This window comes from Eptesicus fuscus, chromosome 16 (assembly GCF_027574615.1).
Source record: "Eptesicus fuscus isolate TK198812 chromosome 16, DD_ASM_mEF_20220401, whole genome shotgun sequence".
In the NCBI taxonomy this organism is placed as follows: Eukaryota; Metazoa; Chordata; class Mammalia; order Chiroptera; family Vespertilionidae; genus Eptesicus; species Eptesicus fuscus.
The window spans coordinates 68,187,179-68,204,956 of record NC_072488.1 but is presented as its reverse complement, the minus strand read 5'-3'; the positions used below and the strand labels follow the sequence as shown (position 1 = coordinate 68,204,956).

Below are 17,778 nucleotides of genomic sequence, written 5' to 3'. Positions count from 1 at the left end.
GTCCTCATTCATAGATAGGCACCTGAGAGACGCAGCAAACCAGCGCTCCTGCAGTTTCTCCCACTCCAACTCGCGCACGCGCACGCACAAGCACGTACACGGCGGCAAGGACGGAAGTGATGCCCTCAAGTGCTCCCAGCTGTGGCCTCCCTGGGTTGGGCCAGCGCTAGGCTGTCACAGGTTCCCTGAGGCTCCACACTGCCCAGTGACAGCAGGCGTCAGAAGGGAGACTAGAGCCACCGTCTGCGCTGAGCGGAACAGCTTTGGCTGTGAGCTCTTGCAAAAGACACCCCCTGAGACCATCCGGAGACCAGGGGAGGACACCCTGCTCTCTCCGAGGTCTCCAGTCAAGTGAGGTGACAGGGGCCTGGCTCAGGAATGCGGGTGCCCGGTGACCAGAGTTCTATGTTCTGTATTGTCCTGTGACCGGGGAAGTGACATCACGTGGGCAAGGTTCCGTGACCTATATGTTTTCCTTTCGGCAGGCTTCCCCGGAGACCCCCTCAGGGCTTTGGACCCACACCCCCCAGCCCCCATAAACTGTCCAAGTTTTCCGACTCAGCTTTCCCCCAGGGCTTCCCCTTCCGCGCCACCAGGGTCCCGGCGTTCAGGAGAGGCGAGTTAGACCTGTGTCTGCCTGATGGGCTGATTGGCCCGGCCAAGCCAACGTGTCCTGGGGGTGTGAAGGGGAATCCCCAGGGGAGCCCAGTGTTGGAGGGCGCCCCCTTCCGGCTACCCAGCACAGCGCACCCGCTCCCGCGAGCCGCCCTCCAGCATTTGGCCTGCCTGGGAAGCTCAGAAGGGGGGCGTGCAGGCAGGCGGGCAGGCAGGCTGGCGGGAGGCGGCTGAGGGCTCAGCAGGGAGAGTGGTCCGTGCCAGAGGGCGGGCGCGCGGGCGGGCGGAGGGTGGAGGGGGCTGAGCCCCAGGCCAGCCAGGGGGCCCGGGGCTCGGCGGGCCCGGAGGCCCGGAGGCCCGGCGCGGGCTCTTGAGGCGCCCTTAGGCCGGCTCTCGCGTCTACGGCCATACCACCCTGAACGCGCCCGATCTCGTCTGATCTCGGAAGCTAAGCAGGGTCGGGCCTGGTTAGTACTTGGATGGGAGACCGCCTGGGAATACCGGGTGCTGTAGGCTTTTGCTTTTGCTTTGATTCTCATGATTTTTTCCGCCTGCCCCATCCTCCTCCCTTTGGAGGCGTGTGGGGGGGGGAACCTCCCGTCCCCCGGGGCTACTCTTGGAATTCAACCCTCACCCCCCATCGCGCGCCCCCTTCCTTCCCTGCCCAAAGTTAGGAAAAGGGGTCTCGCGCCTTCCTCGCAGCTCCCCGGCTTCGGCTTCGGGATCGCAGGGGCGTGTGTGTCCGGTTCTCCCCCACAGGTGGAAGCCCCCAGCGCTCTTCCGGGGATGGGGATGGGGATGGGGATGGGGATGGGGATGGGGATGGGGATGGGGATGGGCATGGGGATGGGCATGGGGATGGGCATGGGGATGGGGATGGGGATGGGGATCGGGGACCAATAGGCGCCGCACAACAGGGGGAACGGATCGAACCCCCGCTGCTGCCACGGGGAGGTAGCTCCCCAAACTGCTAAGGGAACCCCGCGGTCTCCGCCAGGGGCCCGGGCCGACCCTCGCGTTTTGCCATCCCCAGGGGGCTTCGTCCTACCCGTTGGCGGTGGACACCCCCTTCCGCACTTCAGGCTATCGCACCCCCAAGGGAAGGGAAGGCGCCCGCCTGCCCCGCATCTTTGGCAAGCTCAGGAGATGGCATTCCCTGCCTGCCGGGTGCCCTAGGCTTTTCTCATGGTTACTTTGTGCTTGCCCAAGATCGCCCCCTTCCGTCCCCGCCTCCCTCCGGGCCAATGCAGGGCCCTGTGGCTCACTAGGATGCCCGCCCCGCTTCCTGCCACGCTGCAGCACTCCCGCCTCCCCACCCCCAAACACCCGCCCTGGGCCCAGGAGAGTGGCTGGGCCACTCCCAACCTGGCCTTGGCGATGTTGGGGGTGGGGGGCACCCCTGGGTCTACTCTGGGATCCCACGCCCAGGAGCCTCCCCACACCCACACCCACACCCACACCCACACCCGCCCCGCCCCTGCCTCCGCCCCCGCCCCCGCCCCCGCCCCTGCCACCAAGACCTCCACCCCCAATCAGGGAAAGGTGTCTCCCGCCTTACAGAGGGCACCCCTGGCTTGGAGGGATGTGTGTCTGTTACCCTGACTAGGGGAACAGGCTCCAGCGGGTTTGGCTCAGTGGACAGAGCGCAGGCCTGAGGATGGAAGGGTCTCGGGTTCCACTGGGGTCAAGGCCACTTACCTCCCTTGCAGGCTGGATCCCTCCCAGCGCCCTCAGGGTGCCTGCGGGAGGCAACCAATCCAAGTGTCTCCCTCACATCCATCTTTCCCTCTGCCTCTCCGGGCCTCTTCCAGTCTCCCTAAGAAGCAATGGAAAAATATCCTGGCAGAGGATTAAGATGGATGGATGGATGGATGGATGGATGGATGGATGGATGGGTGGGTGGGTGGGTGAACGTGGAACAGCAATACACTCTAGTGGGAATCTGACATCTGCCTCTCCTGGGTCATCTTCATCCCGTGGGCACAGCGCCCTCCGTACCCACCCTCAACTCTGGGCCCACTCTGACTGCCGGGGGTCTGGTCTCTAGCTCCCGGACAGGGTTGGCAAGAAGTTGGACTAGTCCAACTGAGCCTCCATGACCTCCTCACCTTCTCCCGGGTGCAGCTCTGATAGGCAGCGCCCGGTGTCCGGGCCGTTATAGAAAACTGCCTGGGTCTCACTCACCACGGCAGGAAAACCCACCATAAAGTCATTTTCCCTCCTCTGGTGGTACCCAGCGTTGTGTGAACAGACCTGCAGCCACGAAGGAATAAAACGACCACGCGACGCCTAGGATTTCCAGAGGGTAGGGAGCTTGGTCCCCAGCACTCACTTCCTCTTGTGCCCGCCATGACCTCAGATAGGCACCTGAGAGACGCAGCAAACCAGCGCTCCTGCAGTTTCTCCCACTCCAACTCGCGCACGCGCACGCACAAGCACGTACACGGCGGCAAGGACGGAAGTGATGCCCTCAAGTGCTCCCAGCTGTGGCCTCCCTGGGTTGGGCCAGCGCTAGGCTGTCACAGGTTCCCTGAGGCTCCACACTGCCCAGTGACAGCAGGCGTCAGAAGGGAGACTAGAGCCACCGTCTGCGCTGAGCGGAACAGCTTTGGCTGTGAGCTCTTGCAAAAGACACCCCCTGAGACCATCCGGAGACCAGGGGAGGACACCCTGCTCTCTCCGAGGTCTCCAGTCAAGTGAGGTGACAGGGGCCTGGCTCAGGAATGCGGGTGCCCGGTGACCAGAGTTCTATGTTCTGTATTGTCCTGTGACCGGGGAAGTGACATCACGTGGGCAAGGTTCCGTGACCTATATGTTTTCCTTTCGGCAGGCTTCCCCGGAGACCCCCTCAGGGCTTTGGACCCACACCCCCCACCCCCCATAAACAGTCCAAGTTTTCCGACTCAGCTTTCCCCCAGGGCTTCCCCTTCCGCGCCACCAGGGTCCCGGCGTTCAGGAGAGGCGAGTTAGACCTGTGTCTGCCTGATGGGCTGATTGGCCCGGCCAAGCCAACGTGTCCTGGGGGTGTGAAGGGGAATCCCCAGGGGAGCCCAGTGTTGGAGGGCGCCCCCTTCCGGCTACCCAGCACAGCGCACCCGCTCCCGCGAGCCGCCCTCCAGCATTTGGCCTGCCTGGGAAGCTCAGAAGGGGGGCGTGCAGGCAGGCGGGCAGGCGGGCTGGCGGGAGGCGGCTGAGGGCTCAGCAGGGAGAGTGGTCCGTGCCAGAGGGCGGGCGCGCGGGCGGGCGGAGGGTGGAGGGGGCTGAGCCCCAGGCCAGCCAGGGGGCCCGGGGCTCGGCGGGCCCGGAGGCCCGGAGGCCCGGCGCGGGCTCTTGAGGCTCCCTTAGGCCGGCTCTCGCGTCTACGGCCATACCACCCTGAACGCGCCCGATCTCGTCTGATCTCGGAAGCTAAGCAGGGTCGGGCCTGGTTAGTACTTGGATGGGAGACCGCCTGGGAATACCGGGTGCTGTAGGCTTTTGCTTTTGCTTTGATTCTCATGATTTTTTCCGCCTGCCCCATCCTCCTCCCTTTGGAGGCGTGTGGGGGGGGGGAACCTCCCGTCCCCCGGGGCTACTCTTGGAATTCAACCCTCACCCCCCATCGCGCGCCCCCTTCCTTCCCTGCCCAAAGTTAGGAAAAGGGGTCTCGCGCCTTCCTCGCAGCTCCCCGGCTTCGGCTTCGGGATCGCAGGGGCGTGTGTGTCCGGTTCTCCCCCACAGGTGGAAGCCCCCAGCGCTCTTCCGGGGATGGGGATGGGGATGGGGATGGGGATGGGGATGGGGATGGGGATGGGCATGGGGATGGGCATGGGGATGGGCATGGGGATGGGGATGGGGATGGGGATCGGGGACCAATAGGCGCCCCACAACAGGGGGAACGGATCGAACCCCCGCTGCTGCCACGGGGAGGTAGCTCCCCAAACTGCTAAGGGAACCCCGCGGTCTCCGCCAGGGGCCCGGGCCGACCCTCGCGTTTTGCCATCCCCAGGGGGCTTCGTCCTACCCGTTGGCGGTGGACACCCCCTTCCGCACTTCAGGCTATCGCACCCCCAAGGGAAGGCGCCCGCCTGCCCAGCATCTTTGGCAAGCTCAGGAGATGGCATTCCCTGCCTGCCGGGTGCCCTAGGCTTTTCTCATGGTTACTTTGTGCTTGCCCAAGATCGCCCCCTTCCGTCCCCGCCTCCCTCCGGGCCAATGCAGGGCCCTGTGGCTCACTAGGATGCCCGCCCCGCTTCCTGCCACGCTGCAGCACTCCCGCCTCCCCACCCCCAAACACCCGCCCTGGGCCCAGGAGAGTGGCTGGGCCACTCCCAACCTGGCCTTGGCGATGTTGGGGGTGGGGGGCACCCCTGGGTCTACTCTGGGATCCCACGCCCAGGAGCCTCCCCACACCCACACCCACACCCACACCCACACCCGCCCCGCCCCTGCCTCCGCCCCCGCCCCCGCCCCCGCCCCTGCCACCAAGACCTCCACCCCCAATCAGGGAAAGGTGTCTCCCGCCTTACAGAGGGCACCCCTGGCTTGGAGGGATGTGTGTCTGTTACCCTGACTAGGGGAACAGGCTCCAGCGGGTTTGGCTCAGTGGACAGAGCGCAGGCCTGAGGATGGAAGGGTCTCGGGTTCCACTGGGGTCAAGGCCACTTACCTCCCTTGCAGGCTGGATCCCTCCCAGCGCCCTCAGGGTGCCTGCGGGAGGCAACCAATCCAAGTGTCTCCCTCACATCCATCTTTCCCTCTGCCTCTCCGGGCCTCTTCCAGTCTCCCTAAGAAGCAATGGAAAAATATCCTGGCAGAGGATTAAGATGGATGGATGGATGGATGGATGGATGGATGGATGGATGGTGGGTGGGTGGATGGGTGAACGTGGAACAGCAATACACTCTAGTGGGAATCTGACATCTGCCTCTCCTGGGTCATCTTCATCCCGTGGGCACAGCGCCCTCCGTACCCACCCTCAACTCTGGGCCCACTCTGACTGCCGGGGGTCTGGTCTCTAGCTCCCGGACAGGGTTGGCAAGAAGTTGGACTAGTCCAACTGAGCCTCCATGACCTCCTCACCTTCTCCCGGGTGCAGCTCTGATAGGCAGCGCCCGGTGTCCGGGCCGTTATAGAAAACTGCCTGGGTCTCACTCACCACGGCAGGAAAACCCACCATAAAGTCATTTTCCCTCCTCTGGTGGTACCCAGCGTTGTGTGAACAGACCTGCAGCCACGAAGGAATAAAACGACCACGCGACGCCTAGGATTTCCAGAGGGTAGGGAGCTTGGTCCCCAGCACTCACTTCCTCTTGTGCCCGCCATGACCTCAGATAGGCACCTGAGAGACGCAGCAAACCAGCGCTCCTGCAGTTTCTCCCACTCCAACTCGCGCACGCGCACGCACAAGCACGTACACGGCGGCAAGGACGGAAGTGATGCCCTCAAGTGCTCCCAGCTGTGGCCTCCCTGGGTTGGGCCAGCGCTAGGCTGTCACAGGTTCCCTGAGGCTCCACACTGCCCAGTGACAGCAGGCGTCAGAAGGGAGACTAGAGCCACCGTCTGCGCTGAGCGGAACAGCTTTGGCTGTGAGCTCTTGCAAAAGACACCCCCTGAGACCATCCGGAGACCAGGGGAGGACACCCTGCTCTCTCCGAGGTCTCCAGTCAAGTGAGGTGACAGGGGCCTGGCTCAGGAATGCGGGTGCCCGGTGACCAGAGTTCTATGTTCTGTATTGTCCTGTGACCGGGGAAGTGACATCACGTGGGCAAGGTTCCGTGACCTATATGTTTTCCTTTCGGCAGGCTTCCCCGGAGACCCCCTCAGGGCTTTGGACCCACACCCCCCAGCCCCCATAAACTGTCCAAGTTTTCCGACTCAGCTTTCCCCCAGGGCTTCCCCTTCCGCGCCACCAGGGTCCCGGCGTTCAGGAGAGGCGAGTTAGACCTGTGTCTGCCTGATGGGCTGATTGGCCCGGCCAAGCCAACGTGTCCTGGGGGTGTGAAGGGGAATCCCCAGGGGAGCCCAGTGTTGGAGGGCGCCCCCTTCCGGCTACCCAGCACAGCGCACCCGCTCCCGCGAGCCGCCCTCCAGCATTTGGCCTGCCTGGGAAGCTCAGAAGGGGGGCGTGCAGGCAGGCGGGCAGGCAGGCTGGCGGGAGGCGGCTGAGGGCTCAGCAGGGAGAGTGGTCCGTGCCAGAGGGCGGGCGCGCGGGCGGGCGGAGGGTGGAGGGGGCTGAGCCCCAGGCCAGCCAGGGGGCCCGGGGCTCGGCGGGCCCGGAGGCCCGGAGGCCCGGCGCGGGCTCTTGAGGCGCCCTTAGGCCGGCTCTCGCGTCTACGGCCATACCACCCTGAACGCGCCCGATCTCGTCTGATCTCGGAAGCTAAGCAGGGTCGGGCCTGGTTAGTACTTGGATGGGAGACCGCCTGGGAATACCGGGTGCTGTAGGCTTTTGCTTTTGCTTTGATTCTCATGATTTTTTCCGCCTGCCCCATCCTCCTCCCTTTGGAGGCGTGTGGGGGGGGGAACCTCCCGTCCCCCGGGGCTACTCTTGGAATTCAACCCTCACCCCCCATCGCGCGCCCCCTTCCTTCCCTGCCCAAAGTTAGGAAAAGGGGTCTCGCGCCTTCCTCGCAGCTCCCCGGCTTCGGCTTCGGGATCGCAGGGGCGTGTGTGTCCGGTTCTCCCCCACAGGTGGAAGCCCCCAGCGCTCTTCCGGGGATGGGGATGGGGATGGGGATGGGGATGGGGATGGGGATGGGGATGGGGATGGGGATGGGGATGGGCATGGGGATGGGGATGGGGATGGGGATGGGGATGGGGATCGGGGACCAATAGGCGCCGCACAACAGGGGGAACGGATCGAACCCCCGCTGCTGCCACGGGGAGGTAGCTCCCCAAACTGCTAAGGGAACCCCGCGGTCTCCGCCAGGGGCCCGGGCCGACCCTCGCGTTTTGCCATCCCCAGGGGGCTTCGTCCTACCCGTTGGCGGTGGACACCCCCTTCCGCACTTCAGGCTATCGCACCCCCAAGGGAAGGGAAGGCGCCCGCCTGCCCCGCATCTTTGGCAAGCTCAGGAGATGGCATTCCCTGCCTGCCGGGTGCCCTAGGCTTTTCTCATGGTTACTTTGTGCTTGCCCAAGATCGCCCCCTTCCGTCCCCGCCTCCCTCCGGGCCAATGCAGGGCCCTGTGGCTCACTAGGATGCCCGCCCCGCTTCCTGCCACGCTGCAGCACTCCCGCCTCCCCACCCCCAAACACCCGCCCTGGGCCCAGGAGAGTGGCTGGGCCACTCCCAACCTGGCCTTGGCGATGTTGGGGGTGGGGGGCACCCCTGGGTCTACTCTGGGATCCCACGCCCAGGAGCCTCCCCACACCCACACCCACACCCACACCCACACCCGCCCCGCCCCTGCCTCCGCCCCCGCCCCCGCCCCCGCCCCTGCCACCAAGACCTCCACCCCCAATCAGGGAAAGGTGTCTCCCGCCTTACAGAGGGCACCCCTGGCTTGGAGGGATGTGTGTCTGTTACCCTGACTAGGGGAACAGGCTCCAGCGGGTTTGGCTCAGTGGACAGAGCGCAGGCCTGAGGATGGAAGGGTCTCGGGTTCCACTGGGGTCAAGGCCACTTACCTCCCTTGCAGGCTGGATCCCTCCCAGCGCCCTCAGGGTGCCTGCGGGAGGCAACCAATCCAAGTGTCTCCCTCACATCCATCTTTCCCTCTGCCTCTCCGGGCCTCTTCCAGTCTCCCTAAGAAGCAATGGAAAAATATCCTGGCAGAGGATTAAGATGGATGGATGGATGGATGGATGGATGGATGGATGGATGGGTGGGTGGGTGGATGGGTGAACGTGGAACAGCAATACACTCTAGTGGGAATCTGACATCTGCCTCTCCTGGGTCATCTTCATCCCGTGGGCACAGCGCCCTCCGTACCCACCCTCAACTCTGGGCCCACTCTGACTGCCGGGGGTCTGGTCTCTAGCTCCCGGACAGGGTTGGCAAGAAGTTGGACTAGTCCAACTGAGCCTCCATGACCTCCTCACCTTCTCCCGGGTGCAGCTCTGATAGGCAGCGCCCGGTGTCCGGGCCGTTATAGAAAACTGCCTGGGTCTCACTCACCACGGCAGGAAAACCCACCATAAAGTCATTTTCCCTCCTCTGGTGGTACCCAGCGTTGTGTGAACAGACCTGCAGCCACGAAGGAATAAAACGACCACGCGACGCCTAGGATTTCCAGAGGGTAGGGAGCTTGGTCCCCAGCACTCACTTCCTCTTGTGCCCGCCATGACCTCAGATAGGCACCTGAGAGACGCAGCAAACCAGCGCTCCTGCAGTTTCTCCCACTCCAACTCGCGCACGCGCACGCACAAGCACGTACACGGCGGCAAGGACGGAAGTGATGCCCTCAAGTGCTCCCAGCTGTGGCCTCCCTGGGTTGGGCCAGCGCTAGGCTGTCACAGGTTCCCTGAGGCTCCACACTGCCCAGTGACAGCAGGCGTCAGAAGGGAGACTAGAGCCACCGTCTGCGCTGAGCGGAACAGCTTTGGCTGTGAGCTCTTGCAAAAGACACCCCCTGAGACCATCCGGAGACCAGGGGAGGACACCCTGCTCTCTCCGAGGTCTCCAGTCAAGTGAGGTGACAGGGGCCTGGCTCAGGAATGCGGGTGCCCGGTGACCAGAGTTCTATGTTCTGTATTGTCCTGTGACCGGGGAAGTGACATCACGTGGGCAAGGTTCCGTGACCTATATGTTTTCCTTTCGGCAGGCTTCCCCGGAGACCCCCTCAGGGCTTTGGACCCACACCCCCCAGCCCCCATAAACTGTCCAAGTTTTCCGACTCAGCTTTCCCCCAGGGCTTCCCCTTCCGCGCCACCAGGGTCCCGGCGTTCAGGAGAGGCGAGTTAGACCTGTGTCTGCCTGATGGGCTGATTGGCCCGGCCAAGCCAACGTGTCCTGGGGGTGTGAAGGGGAATCCCCAGGGGAGCCCAGTGTTGGAGGGCGCCCCCTTCCGGCTACCCAGCACAGCGCACCCGCTCCCGCGAGCCGCCCTCCAGCATTTGGCCTGCCTGGGAAGCTCAGAAGGGGGGCGTGCAGGCAGGCGGGCAGGCAGGCTGGCGGGAGGCGGCTGAGGGCTCAGCAGGGAGAGTGGTCCGTGCCAGAGGGCGGGCGCGCGGGCGGGCGGAGGGTGGAGGGGGCTGAGCCCCAGGCCAGCCAGGGGGCCCGGGGCTCGGCGGGCCCGGAGGCCCGGAGGCCCGGCGCGGGCTCTTGAGGCGCCCTTAGGCCGGCTCTCGCGTCTACGGCCATACCACCCTGAACGCGCCCGATCTCGTCTGATCTCGGAAGCTAAGCAGGGTCGGGCCTGGTTAGTACTTGGATGGGAGACCGCCTGGGAATACCGGGTGCTGTAGGCTTTTGCTTTTGCTTTGATTCTCATGATTTTTTCCGCCTGCCCCATCCTCCTCCCTTTGGAGGCGTGTGGGGGGGGGAACCTCCCGTCCCCCGGGGCTACTCTTGGAATTCAACCCTCACCCCCCATCGCGCGCCCCCTTCCTTCCCTGCCCAAAGTTAGGAAAAGGGGTCTCGCGCCTTCCTCGCAGCTCCCCGGCTTCGGCTTCGGGATCGCAGGGGCGTGTGTGTCCGGTTCTCCCCCACAGGTGGAAGCCCCCAGCGCTCTTCCGGGGATGGGGATGGGGATGGGGATGGGGATGGGGATGGGGATGGGGATGGGCATGGGGATGGGCATGGGGATGGGCATGGGGATGGGGATGGGGATGGGGATCGGGGACCAATAGGCGCCGCACAACAGGGGGAACGGATCGAACCCCCGCTGCTGCCACGGGGAGGTAGCTCCCCAAACTGCTAAGGGAACCCCGCGGTCTCCGCCAGGGGCCCGGGCCGACCCTCGCGTTTTGCCATCCCCAGGGGGCTTCGTCCTACCCGTTGGCGGTGGACACCCCCTTCCGCACTTCAGGCTATCGCACCCCCAAGGGAAGGGAAGGCGCCCGCCTGCCCCGCATCTTTGGCAAGCTCAGGAGATGGCATTCCCTGCCTGCCGGGTGCCCTAGGCTTTTCTCATGGTTACTTTGTGCTTGCCCAAGATCGCCCCCTTCCGTCCCCGCCTCCCTCCGGGCCAATGCAGGGCCCTGTGGCTCACTAGGATGCCCGCCCCGCTTCCTGCCACGCTGCAGCACTCCCGCCTCCCCACCCCCAAACACCCGCCCTGGGCCCAGGAGAGTGGCTGGGCCACTCCCAACCTGGCCTTGGCGATGTTGGGGGTGGGGGGCACCCCTGGGTCTACTCTGGGATCCCACGCCCAGGAGCCTCCCCACACCCACACCCACACCCACACCCACACCCGCCCCGCCCCTGCCTCCGCCCCCGCCCCCGCCCCCGCCCCTGCCACCAAGACCTCCACCCCCAATCAGGGAAAGGTGTCTCCCGCCTTACAGAGGGCACCCCTGGCTTGGAGGGATGTGTGTCTGTTACCCTGACTAGGGGAACAGGCTCCAGCGGGTTTGGCTCAGTGGACAGAGCGCAGGCCTGAGGATGGAAGGGTCTCGGGTTCCACTGGGGTCAAGGCCACTTACCTCCCTTGCAGGCTGGATCCCTCCCAGCGCCCTCAGGGTGCCTGCGGGAGGCAACCAATCCAAGTGTCTCCCTCACATCCATCTTTCCCTCTGCCTCTCCGGGCCTCTTCCAGTCTCCCTAAGAAGCAATGGAAAAATATCCTGGCAGAGGATTAAGATGGATGGATGGATGGATGGATGGATGGATGGATGGATGGTGGGTGGGTGGATGGGTGAACGTGGAACAGCAATACACTCTAGTGGGAATCTGACATCTGCCTCTCCTGGGTCATCTTCATCCCGTGGGCACAGCGCCCTCCGTACCCACCCTCAACTCTGGGCCCACTCTGACTGCCGGGGGTCTGGTCTCTAGCTCCCGGACAGGGTTGGCAAGAAGTTGGACTAGTCCAACTGAGCCTCCATGACCTCCTCACCTTCTCCCGGGTGCAGCTCTGATAGGCAGCGCCCGGTGTCCGGGCCGTTATAGAAAACTGCCTGGGTCTCACTCACCACGGCAGGAAAACCCACCATAAAGTCATTTTCCCTCCTCTGGTGGTACCCAGCGTTGTGTGAACAGACCTGCAGCCACGAAGGAATAAAACGACCACGCGACGCCTAGGATTTCCAGAGGGTAGGGAGCTTGGTCCCCAGCACTCACTTCCTCTTGTGCCCGCCATGACCTCAGATAGGCACCTGAGAGACGCAGCAAACCAGCGCTCCTGCAGTTTCTCCCACTCCAACTCGCGCACGCGCACGCACAAGCACGTACACGGCGGCAAGGACGGAAGTGATGCCCTCAAGTGCTCCCAGCTGTGGCCTCCCTGGGTTGGGCCAGCGCTAGGCTGTCACAGGTTCCCTGAGGCTCCACACTGCCCAGTGACAGCAGGCGTCAGAAGGGAGACTAGAGCCACCGTCTGCGCTGAGCGGAACAGCTTTGGCTGTGAGCTCTTGCAAAAGACACCCCCTGAGACCATCCGGAGACCAGGGGAGGACACCCTGCTCTCTCCGAGGTCTCCAGTCAAGTGAGGTGACAGGGGCCTGGCTCAGGAATGCGGGTGCCCGGTGACCAGAGTTCTATGTTCTGTATTGTCCTGTGACCGGGGAAGTGACATCACGTGGGCAAGGTTCCGTGACCTATATGTTTTCCTTTCGGCAGGCTTCCCCGGAGACCCCCTCAGGGCTTTGGACCCACACCCCCCAGCCCCCATAAACTGTCCAAGTTTTCCGACTCAGCTTTCCCCCAGGGCTTCCCCTTCCGCGCCACCAGGGTCCCGGCGTTCAGGAGAGGCGAGTTAGACCTGTGTCTGCCTGATGGGCTGATTGGCCCGGCCAAGCCAACGTGTCCTGGGGGTGTGAAGGGGAATCCCCAGGGGAGCCCAGTGTTGGAGGGCGCCCCCTTCCGGCTACCCAGCACAGCGCACCCGCTCCCGCGAGCCGCCCTCCAGCATTTGGCCTGCCTGGGAAGCTCAGAAGGGGGGCGTGCAGGCAGGCGGGCAGGCAGGCTGGCGGGAGGCGGCTGAGGGCTCAGCAGGGAGAGTGGTCCGTGCCAGAGGGCGGGCGCGCGGGCGGGCGGAGGGTGGAGGGGGCTGAGCCCCAGGCCAGCCAGGGGGCCCGGGGCTCGGCGGGCCCGGAGGCCCGGAGGCCCGGCGCGGGCTCTTGAGGCGCCCTTAGGCCGGCTCTCGCGTCTACGGCCATACCACCCTGAACGCGCCCGATCTCGTCTGATCTCGGAAGCTAAGCAGGGTCGGGCCTGGTTAGTACTTGGATGGGAGACCGCCTGGGAATACCGGGTGCTGTAGGCTTTTGCTTTTGCTTTGATTCTCATGATTTTTTCCGCCTGCCCCATCCTCCTCCCTTTGGAGGCGTGTGGGGGGGGGAACCTCCCGTCCCCCGGGGCTACTCTTGGAATTCAACCCTCACCCCCCATCGCGCGCCCCCTTCCTTCCCTGCCCAAAGTTAGGAAAAGGGGTCTCGCGCCTTCCTCGCAGCTCCCCGGCTTCGGCTTCGGGATCGCAGGGGCGTGTGTGTCCGGTTCTCCCCCACAGGTGGAAGCCCCCAGCGCTCTTCCGGGGATGGGGATGGGGATGGGGATGGGCATGGGGATGGGGATGGGGATGGGCATGGGGATGGGCATGGGGATGGGGATGGGGATGGGGATCGGGGGCCAATAGGCGCCCCACAACAGGGGGAACGGATCGAACCCCCGCTGCTGCCACGGGGAGGTAGCTCCCCAAACTGCTAAGGGAACCCCGCGGTCTCCGCCAGGGGCCCGGGCCGACCCTCGCGTTTTGCCATCCCCAGGGGGCTTCGTCCTACCCGTTGGCGGTGGACACCCCCTTCCGCACTTCAGGCTATCGCACCCCCAAGGGAAGGCGCCCGCCTGCCCAGCATCTTTGGCAAGCTCAGGAGATGGCATTCCCTGCCTGCCGGGTGCCCTAGGCTTTTCTCATGGTTACTTTGTGCTTGCCCAAGATCGCCCCCTTCCGTCCCCGCCTCCCTCCGGGCCAATGCAGGGCCCTGTGGCTCACTAGGATGCCCGCCCCGCTTCCTGCCACGCTGCAGCACTCCCGCCTCCCCACCCCCAAACACCCGCCCTGGGCCCAGGAGAGTGGCTGGGCCACTCCCAACCTGGCCTTGGCGATGTTGGGGGTGGGGGGCACCCCTGGGTCTACTCTGGGATCCCACGCCCAGGAGCCTCCCCACACCCACACCCACACCCACACCCACACCCGCCCCGCCCCTGCCTCCGCCCCCGCCCCCGCCCCCGCCCCTGCCACCAAGACCTCCACCCCCAATCAGGGAAAGGTGTCTCCCGCCTTACAGAGGGCACCCCTGGCTTGGAGGGATGTGTGTCTGTTACCCTGACTAGGGGAACAGGCTCCAGCGGGTTTGGCTCAGTGGACAGAGCGCAGGCCTGAGGATGGAAGGGTCTCGGGTTCCACTGGGGTCAAGGCCACTTACCTCCCTTGCAGGCTGGATCCCTCCCAGCGCCCTCAGGGTGCCTGCGGGAGGCAACCAATCCAAGTGTCTCCCTCACATCCATCTTTCCCTCTGCCTCTCCGGGCCTCTTCCAGTCTCCCTAAGAAGCAATGGAAAAATATCCTGGCAGAGGATTAAGATGGATGGATGGATGGATGGATGGATGGATGGATGGATGGGTGGGTGGGTGGATGGGTGAACGTGGAACAGCAATACACTCTAGTGGGAATCTGACATCTGCCTCTCCTGGGTCATCTTCATCCCGTGGGCACAGCGCCCTCCGTACCCACCCTCAACTCTGGGCCCACTCTGACTGCCGGGGGTCTGGTCTCTAGCTCCCGGACAGGGTTGGCAAGAAGTTGGACTAGTCCAACTGAGCCTCCATGACCTCCTCACCTTCTCCCGGGTGCAGCTCTGATAGGCAGCGCCCGGTGTCCGGGCCGTTATAGAAAACTGCCTGGGTCTCACTCACCACGGCAGGAAAACCCACCATAAAGTCATTTTCCCTCCTCTGGTGGTACCCAGCGTTGTGTGAACAGACCTGCAGCCACGAAGGAATAAAACGACCACGCGACGCCTAGGATTTCCAGAGGGTAGGGAGCTTGGTCCCCAGCACTCACTTCCTCTTGTGCCCGCCATGACCTCAGATAGGCACCTGAGAGACGCAGCAAACCAGCGCTCCTGCAGTTTCTCCCACTCCAACTCGCGCACGCGCACGCACAAGCACGTACACGGCGGCAAGGACGGAAGTGATGCCCTCAAGTGCTCCCAGCTGTGGCCTCCCTGGGTTGGGCCAGCGCTAGGCTGTCACAGGTTCCCTGAGGCTCCACACTGCCCAGTGACAGCAGGCGTCAGAAGGGAGACTAGAGCCACCGTCTGCGCTGAGCGGAACAGCTTTGGCTGTGAGCTCTTGCAAAAGACACCCCCTGAGACCATCCGGAGACCAGGGGAGGACACCCTGCTCTCTCCGAGGTCTCCAGTCAAGTGAGGTGACAGGGGCCTGGCTCAGGAATGCGGGTGCCCGGTGACCAGAGTTCTATGTTCTGTATTGTCCTGTGACCGGGGAAGTGACATCACGTGGGCAAGGTTCCGTGACCTATATGTTTTCCTTTCGGCAGGCTTCCCCGGAGACCCCCTCAGGGCTTTGGACCCACACCCCCCAGCCCCCATAAACTGTCCAAGTTTTCCGACTCAGCTTTCCCCCAGGGCTTCCCCTTCCGCGCCACCAGGGTCCCGGCGTTCAGGAGAGGCGAGTTAGACCTGTGTCTGCCTGATGGGCTGATTGGCCCGGCCAAGCCAACGTGTCCTGGGGGTGTGAAGGGGAATCCCCAGGGGAGCCCAGTGTTGGAGGGCGCCCCCTTCCGGCTACCCAGCACAGCGCACCCGCTCCCGCGAGCCGCCCTCCAGCATTTGGCCTGCCTGGGAAGCTCAGAAGGGGGGCGTGCAGGCAGGCGGGCAGGCAGGCTGGCGGGAGGCGGCTGAGGGCTCAGCAGGGAGAGTGGTCCGTGCCAGAGGGCGGGCGCGCGGGCGGGCGGAGGGTGGAGGGGGCTGAGCCCCAGGCCAGCCAGGGGGCCCGGGGCTCGGCGGGCCCGGAGGCCCGGAGGCCCGGCGCGGGCTCTTGAGGCTCCCTTAGGCCGGCTCTCGCGTCTACGGCCATACCACCCTGAACGCGCCCGATCTCGTCTGATCTCGGAAGCTAAGCAGGGTCGGGCCTGGTTAGTACTTGGATGGGAGACCGCCTGGGAATACCGGGTGCTGTAGGCTTTTGCTTTTGCTTTGATTCTCATGATTTTTTCCGCCTGCCCCATCCTCCTCCCTTTGGAGGCGTGTGTGGGGGGGGAACCTCCCGTCCCCCGGGGCTACTCTTGGAATTCAACCCTCACCCCCCATCGCGCGCCCCCTTCCTTCCCTGCCCAAAGTTAGGAAAAGGGGTCTCGCGCCTTCCTCGCAGCTCCCCGGCTTCGGCTTCGGGATCGCAGGGGCGTGTGTGTCCGGTTCTCCCCCACAGGTGGAAGCCCCCAGCGCTCTTCCGGGGATGGGGATGGGGATGGGGATGGGGATGGGGATGGGGATGGGGATGGGGATGGGGATGGGCATGGGGATGGGCATGGGGATGGGGATGGGGATGGGGATCGGGGGCCAATAGGCGCCCCACAACAGGGGGAACGGATCGAACCCCCGCTGCTGCCACGGGGAGGTAGCTCCCCAAACTGCTAAGGGAACCCCGCGGTCTCCGCCAGGGGCCCGGGCCGACCCTCGCGTTTTGCCATCCCCAGGGGGCTTCGTCCTACCCGTTGGCGGTGGACACCCCCTTCCGCACTTCAGGCTATCGCACCCCCAAGGGAAGGCGCCCGCCTGCCCCGCATCTTTGGCAAGCTCAGGAGATGGCATTCCCTGCCTGCCGGGTGCCCTAGGCTTTTCTCATGGTTACTTTGTGCTTGCCCAAGATCGCCCCCTTCCGTCCCCGCCTCCCTCCGGGCCAATGCAGGGCCCTGTGGCTCACTAGGATGCCCGCCCCGCTTCCTGCCACGCTGCAGCACTCCCGCCTCCCCACCCCCAAACACCCGCCCTGGGCCCAGGAGAGTGGCTGGGCCACTCCCAACCTGGCCTTGGCGATGTTGGGGGTGGGGGGCACCCCTGGGTCTACTCTGGGATCCCACGCCCAGGAGCCTCCCCACACCCACACCCACACCCACACCCACACCCGCCCCGCCCCTGCCTCCGCCCCCGCCCCCGCCCCCGCCCCTGCCACCAAGACCTCCACCCCCAATCAGGGAAAGGTGTCTCCCGCCTTACAGAGGGCACCCCTGGCTTGGAGGGATGTGTGTCTGTTACCCTGACTAGGGGAACAGGCTCCAGCGGGTTTGGCTCAGTGGACAGAGCGCAGGCCTGAGGATGGAAGGGTCTCGGGTTCCACTGGGGTCAAGGCCACTTACCTCCCTTGCAGGCTGGATCCCTCCCAGCGCCCTCAGGGTGCCTGCGGGAGGCAACCAATCCAAGTGTCTCCCTCACATCCATCTTTCCCTCTGCCTCTCCGGGCCTCTTCCAGTCTCCCTAAGAAGCAATGGAAAAATATCCTGGCAGAGGATTAAGATGGATGGATGGATGGATGGATGGATGGATGGATGGGTGGGTGGGTGGATGGGTGAACGTGGAACAGCAATACACTCTAGTGGGAATCTGACATCTGCCTCTCCTGGGTCATCTTCATCCCGTGGGCACAGCGCCCTCCGTACCCACCCTCAACTCTGGGCCCACTCTGACTGCCGGGGGTCTGGTCTCTAGCTCCCGGACAGGGTTGGCAAGAAGTTGGACTAGTCCAACTGAGCCTCCATGACCTCCTCACCTTCTCCCGGGTGCAGCTCTGATAGGCAGCGCCCGGTGTCCGGGCCGTTATAGAAAACTGCCTGGGTCTCACTCACCACGGCAGGAAAACCCACCATAAAGTCATTTTCCCTCCTCTGGTGGTACCCAGCGTTGTGTGAACAGACCTGCAGCCACGAAGGAATAAAACGACCGCGCGACGCCTAGGATTTCCAGAGGGTAGGGAGCTTGGTCCCCAGCACTCACTTCCTCTTGTGCCCGCCATGACCTCAGATAGGCACCTGAGAGACGCAGCAAACCAGCGCTCCTGCA

At 64.5% G+C, this 17,778-nt stretch overlaps 6 non-coding genes across 6 annotated transcripts; all 6 read left to right on the top strand.

The window, feature by feature from the left end:
- The first annotated feature begins 1,012 nt into the window (after positions 1-1,012).
- LOC129151952 (5S ribosomal RNA) lies at positions 1,013-1,131 on the top strand. The gene has a single exon (XR_008558660.1). It is a non-coding gene; the product is annotated as a 5S ribosomal RNA (ribosomal RNA).
- Positions 1,132-3,972: 2,841 nt separating this feature from the next.
- Positions 3,973-4,091, top strand: LOC129151951 (5S ribosomal RNA). Its single transcript, XR_008558659.1, has one exon. It is a non-coding gene; the product is annotated as a 5S ribosomal RNA (ribosomal RNA).
- A 2,834-nt stretch (positions 4,092-6,925) lies between these two features.
- LOC129151980 (5S ribosomal RNA) lies at positions 6,926-7,044 on the top strand. Its single transcript, XR_008558687.1, has one exon. It is a non-coding gene; the product is annotated as a 5S ribosomal RNA (ribosomal RNA).
- A 2,845-nt stretch (positions 7,045-9,889) lies between these two features.
- Positions 9,890-10,008, top strand: LOC129151978 (5S ribosomal RNA). Its single transcript, XR_008558685.1, has one exon. It is a non-coding gene; the product is annotated as a 5S ribosomal RNA (ribosomal RNA).
- A 2,838-nt stretch (positions 10,009-12,846) lies between these two features.
- LOC129151976 (5S ribosomal RNA) lies at positions 12,847-12,965 on the top strand. Its single transcript, XR_008558682.1, has one exon. It is a non-coding gene; the product is annotated as a 5S ribosomal RNA (ribosomal RNA).
- Positions 12,966-15,787: 2,822 nt separating this feature from the next.
- Positions 15,788-15,906, top strand: LOC129151974 (5S ribosomal RNA). Its single transcript, XR_008558680.1, has one exon. It is a non-coding gene; the product is annotated as a 5S ribosomal RNA (ribosomal RNA).
- Positions 15,907-17,778: the final 1,872 nt, after the last annotated feature.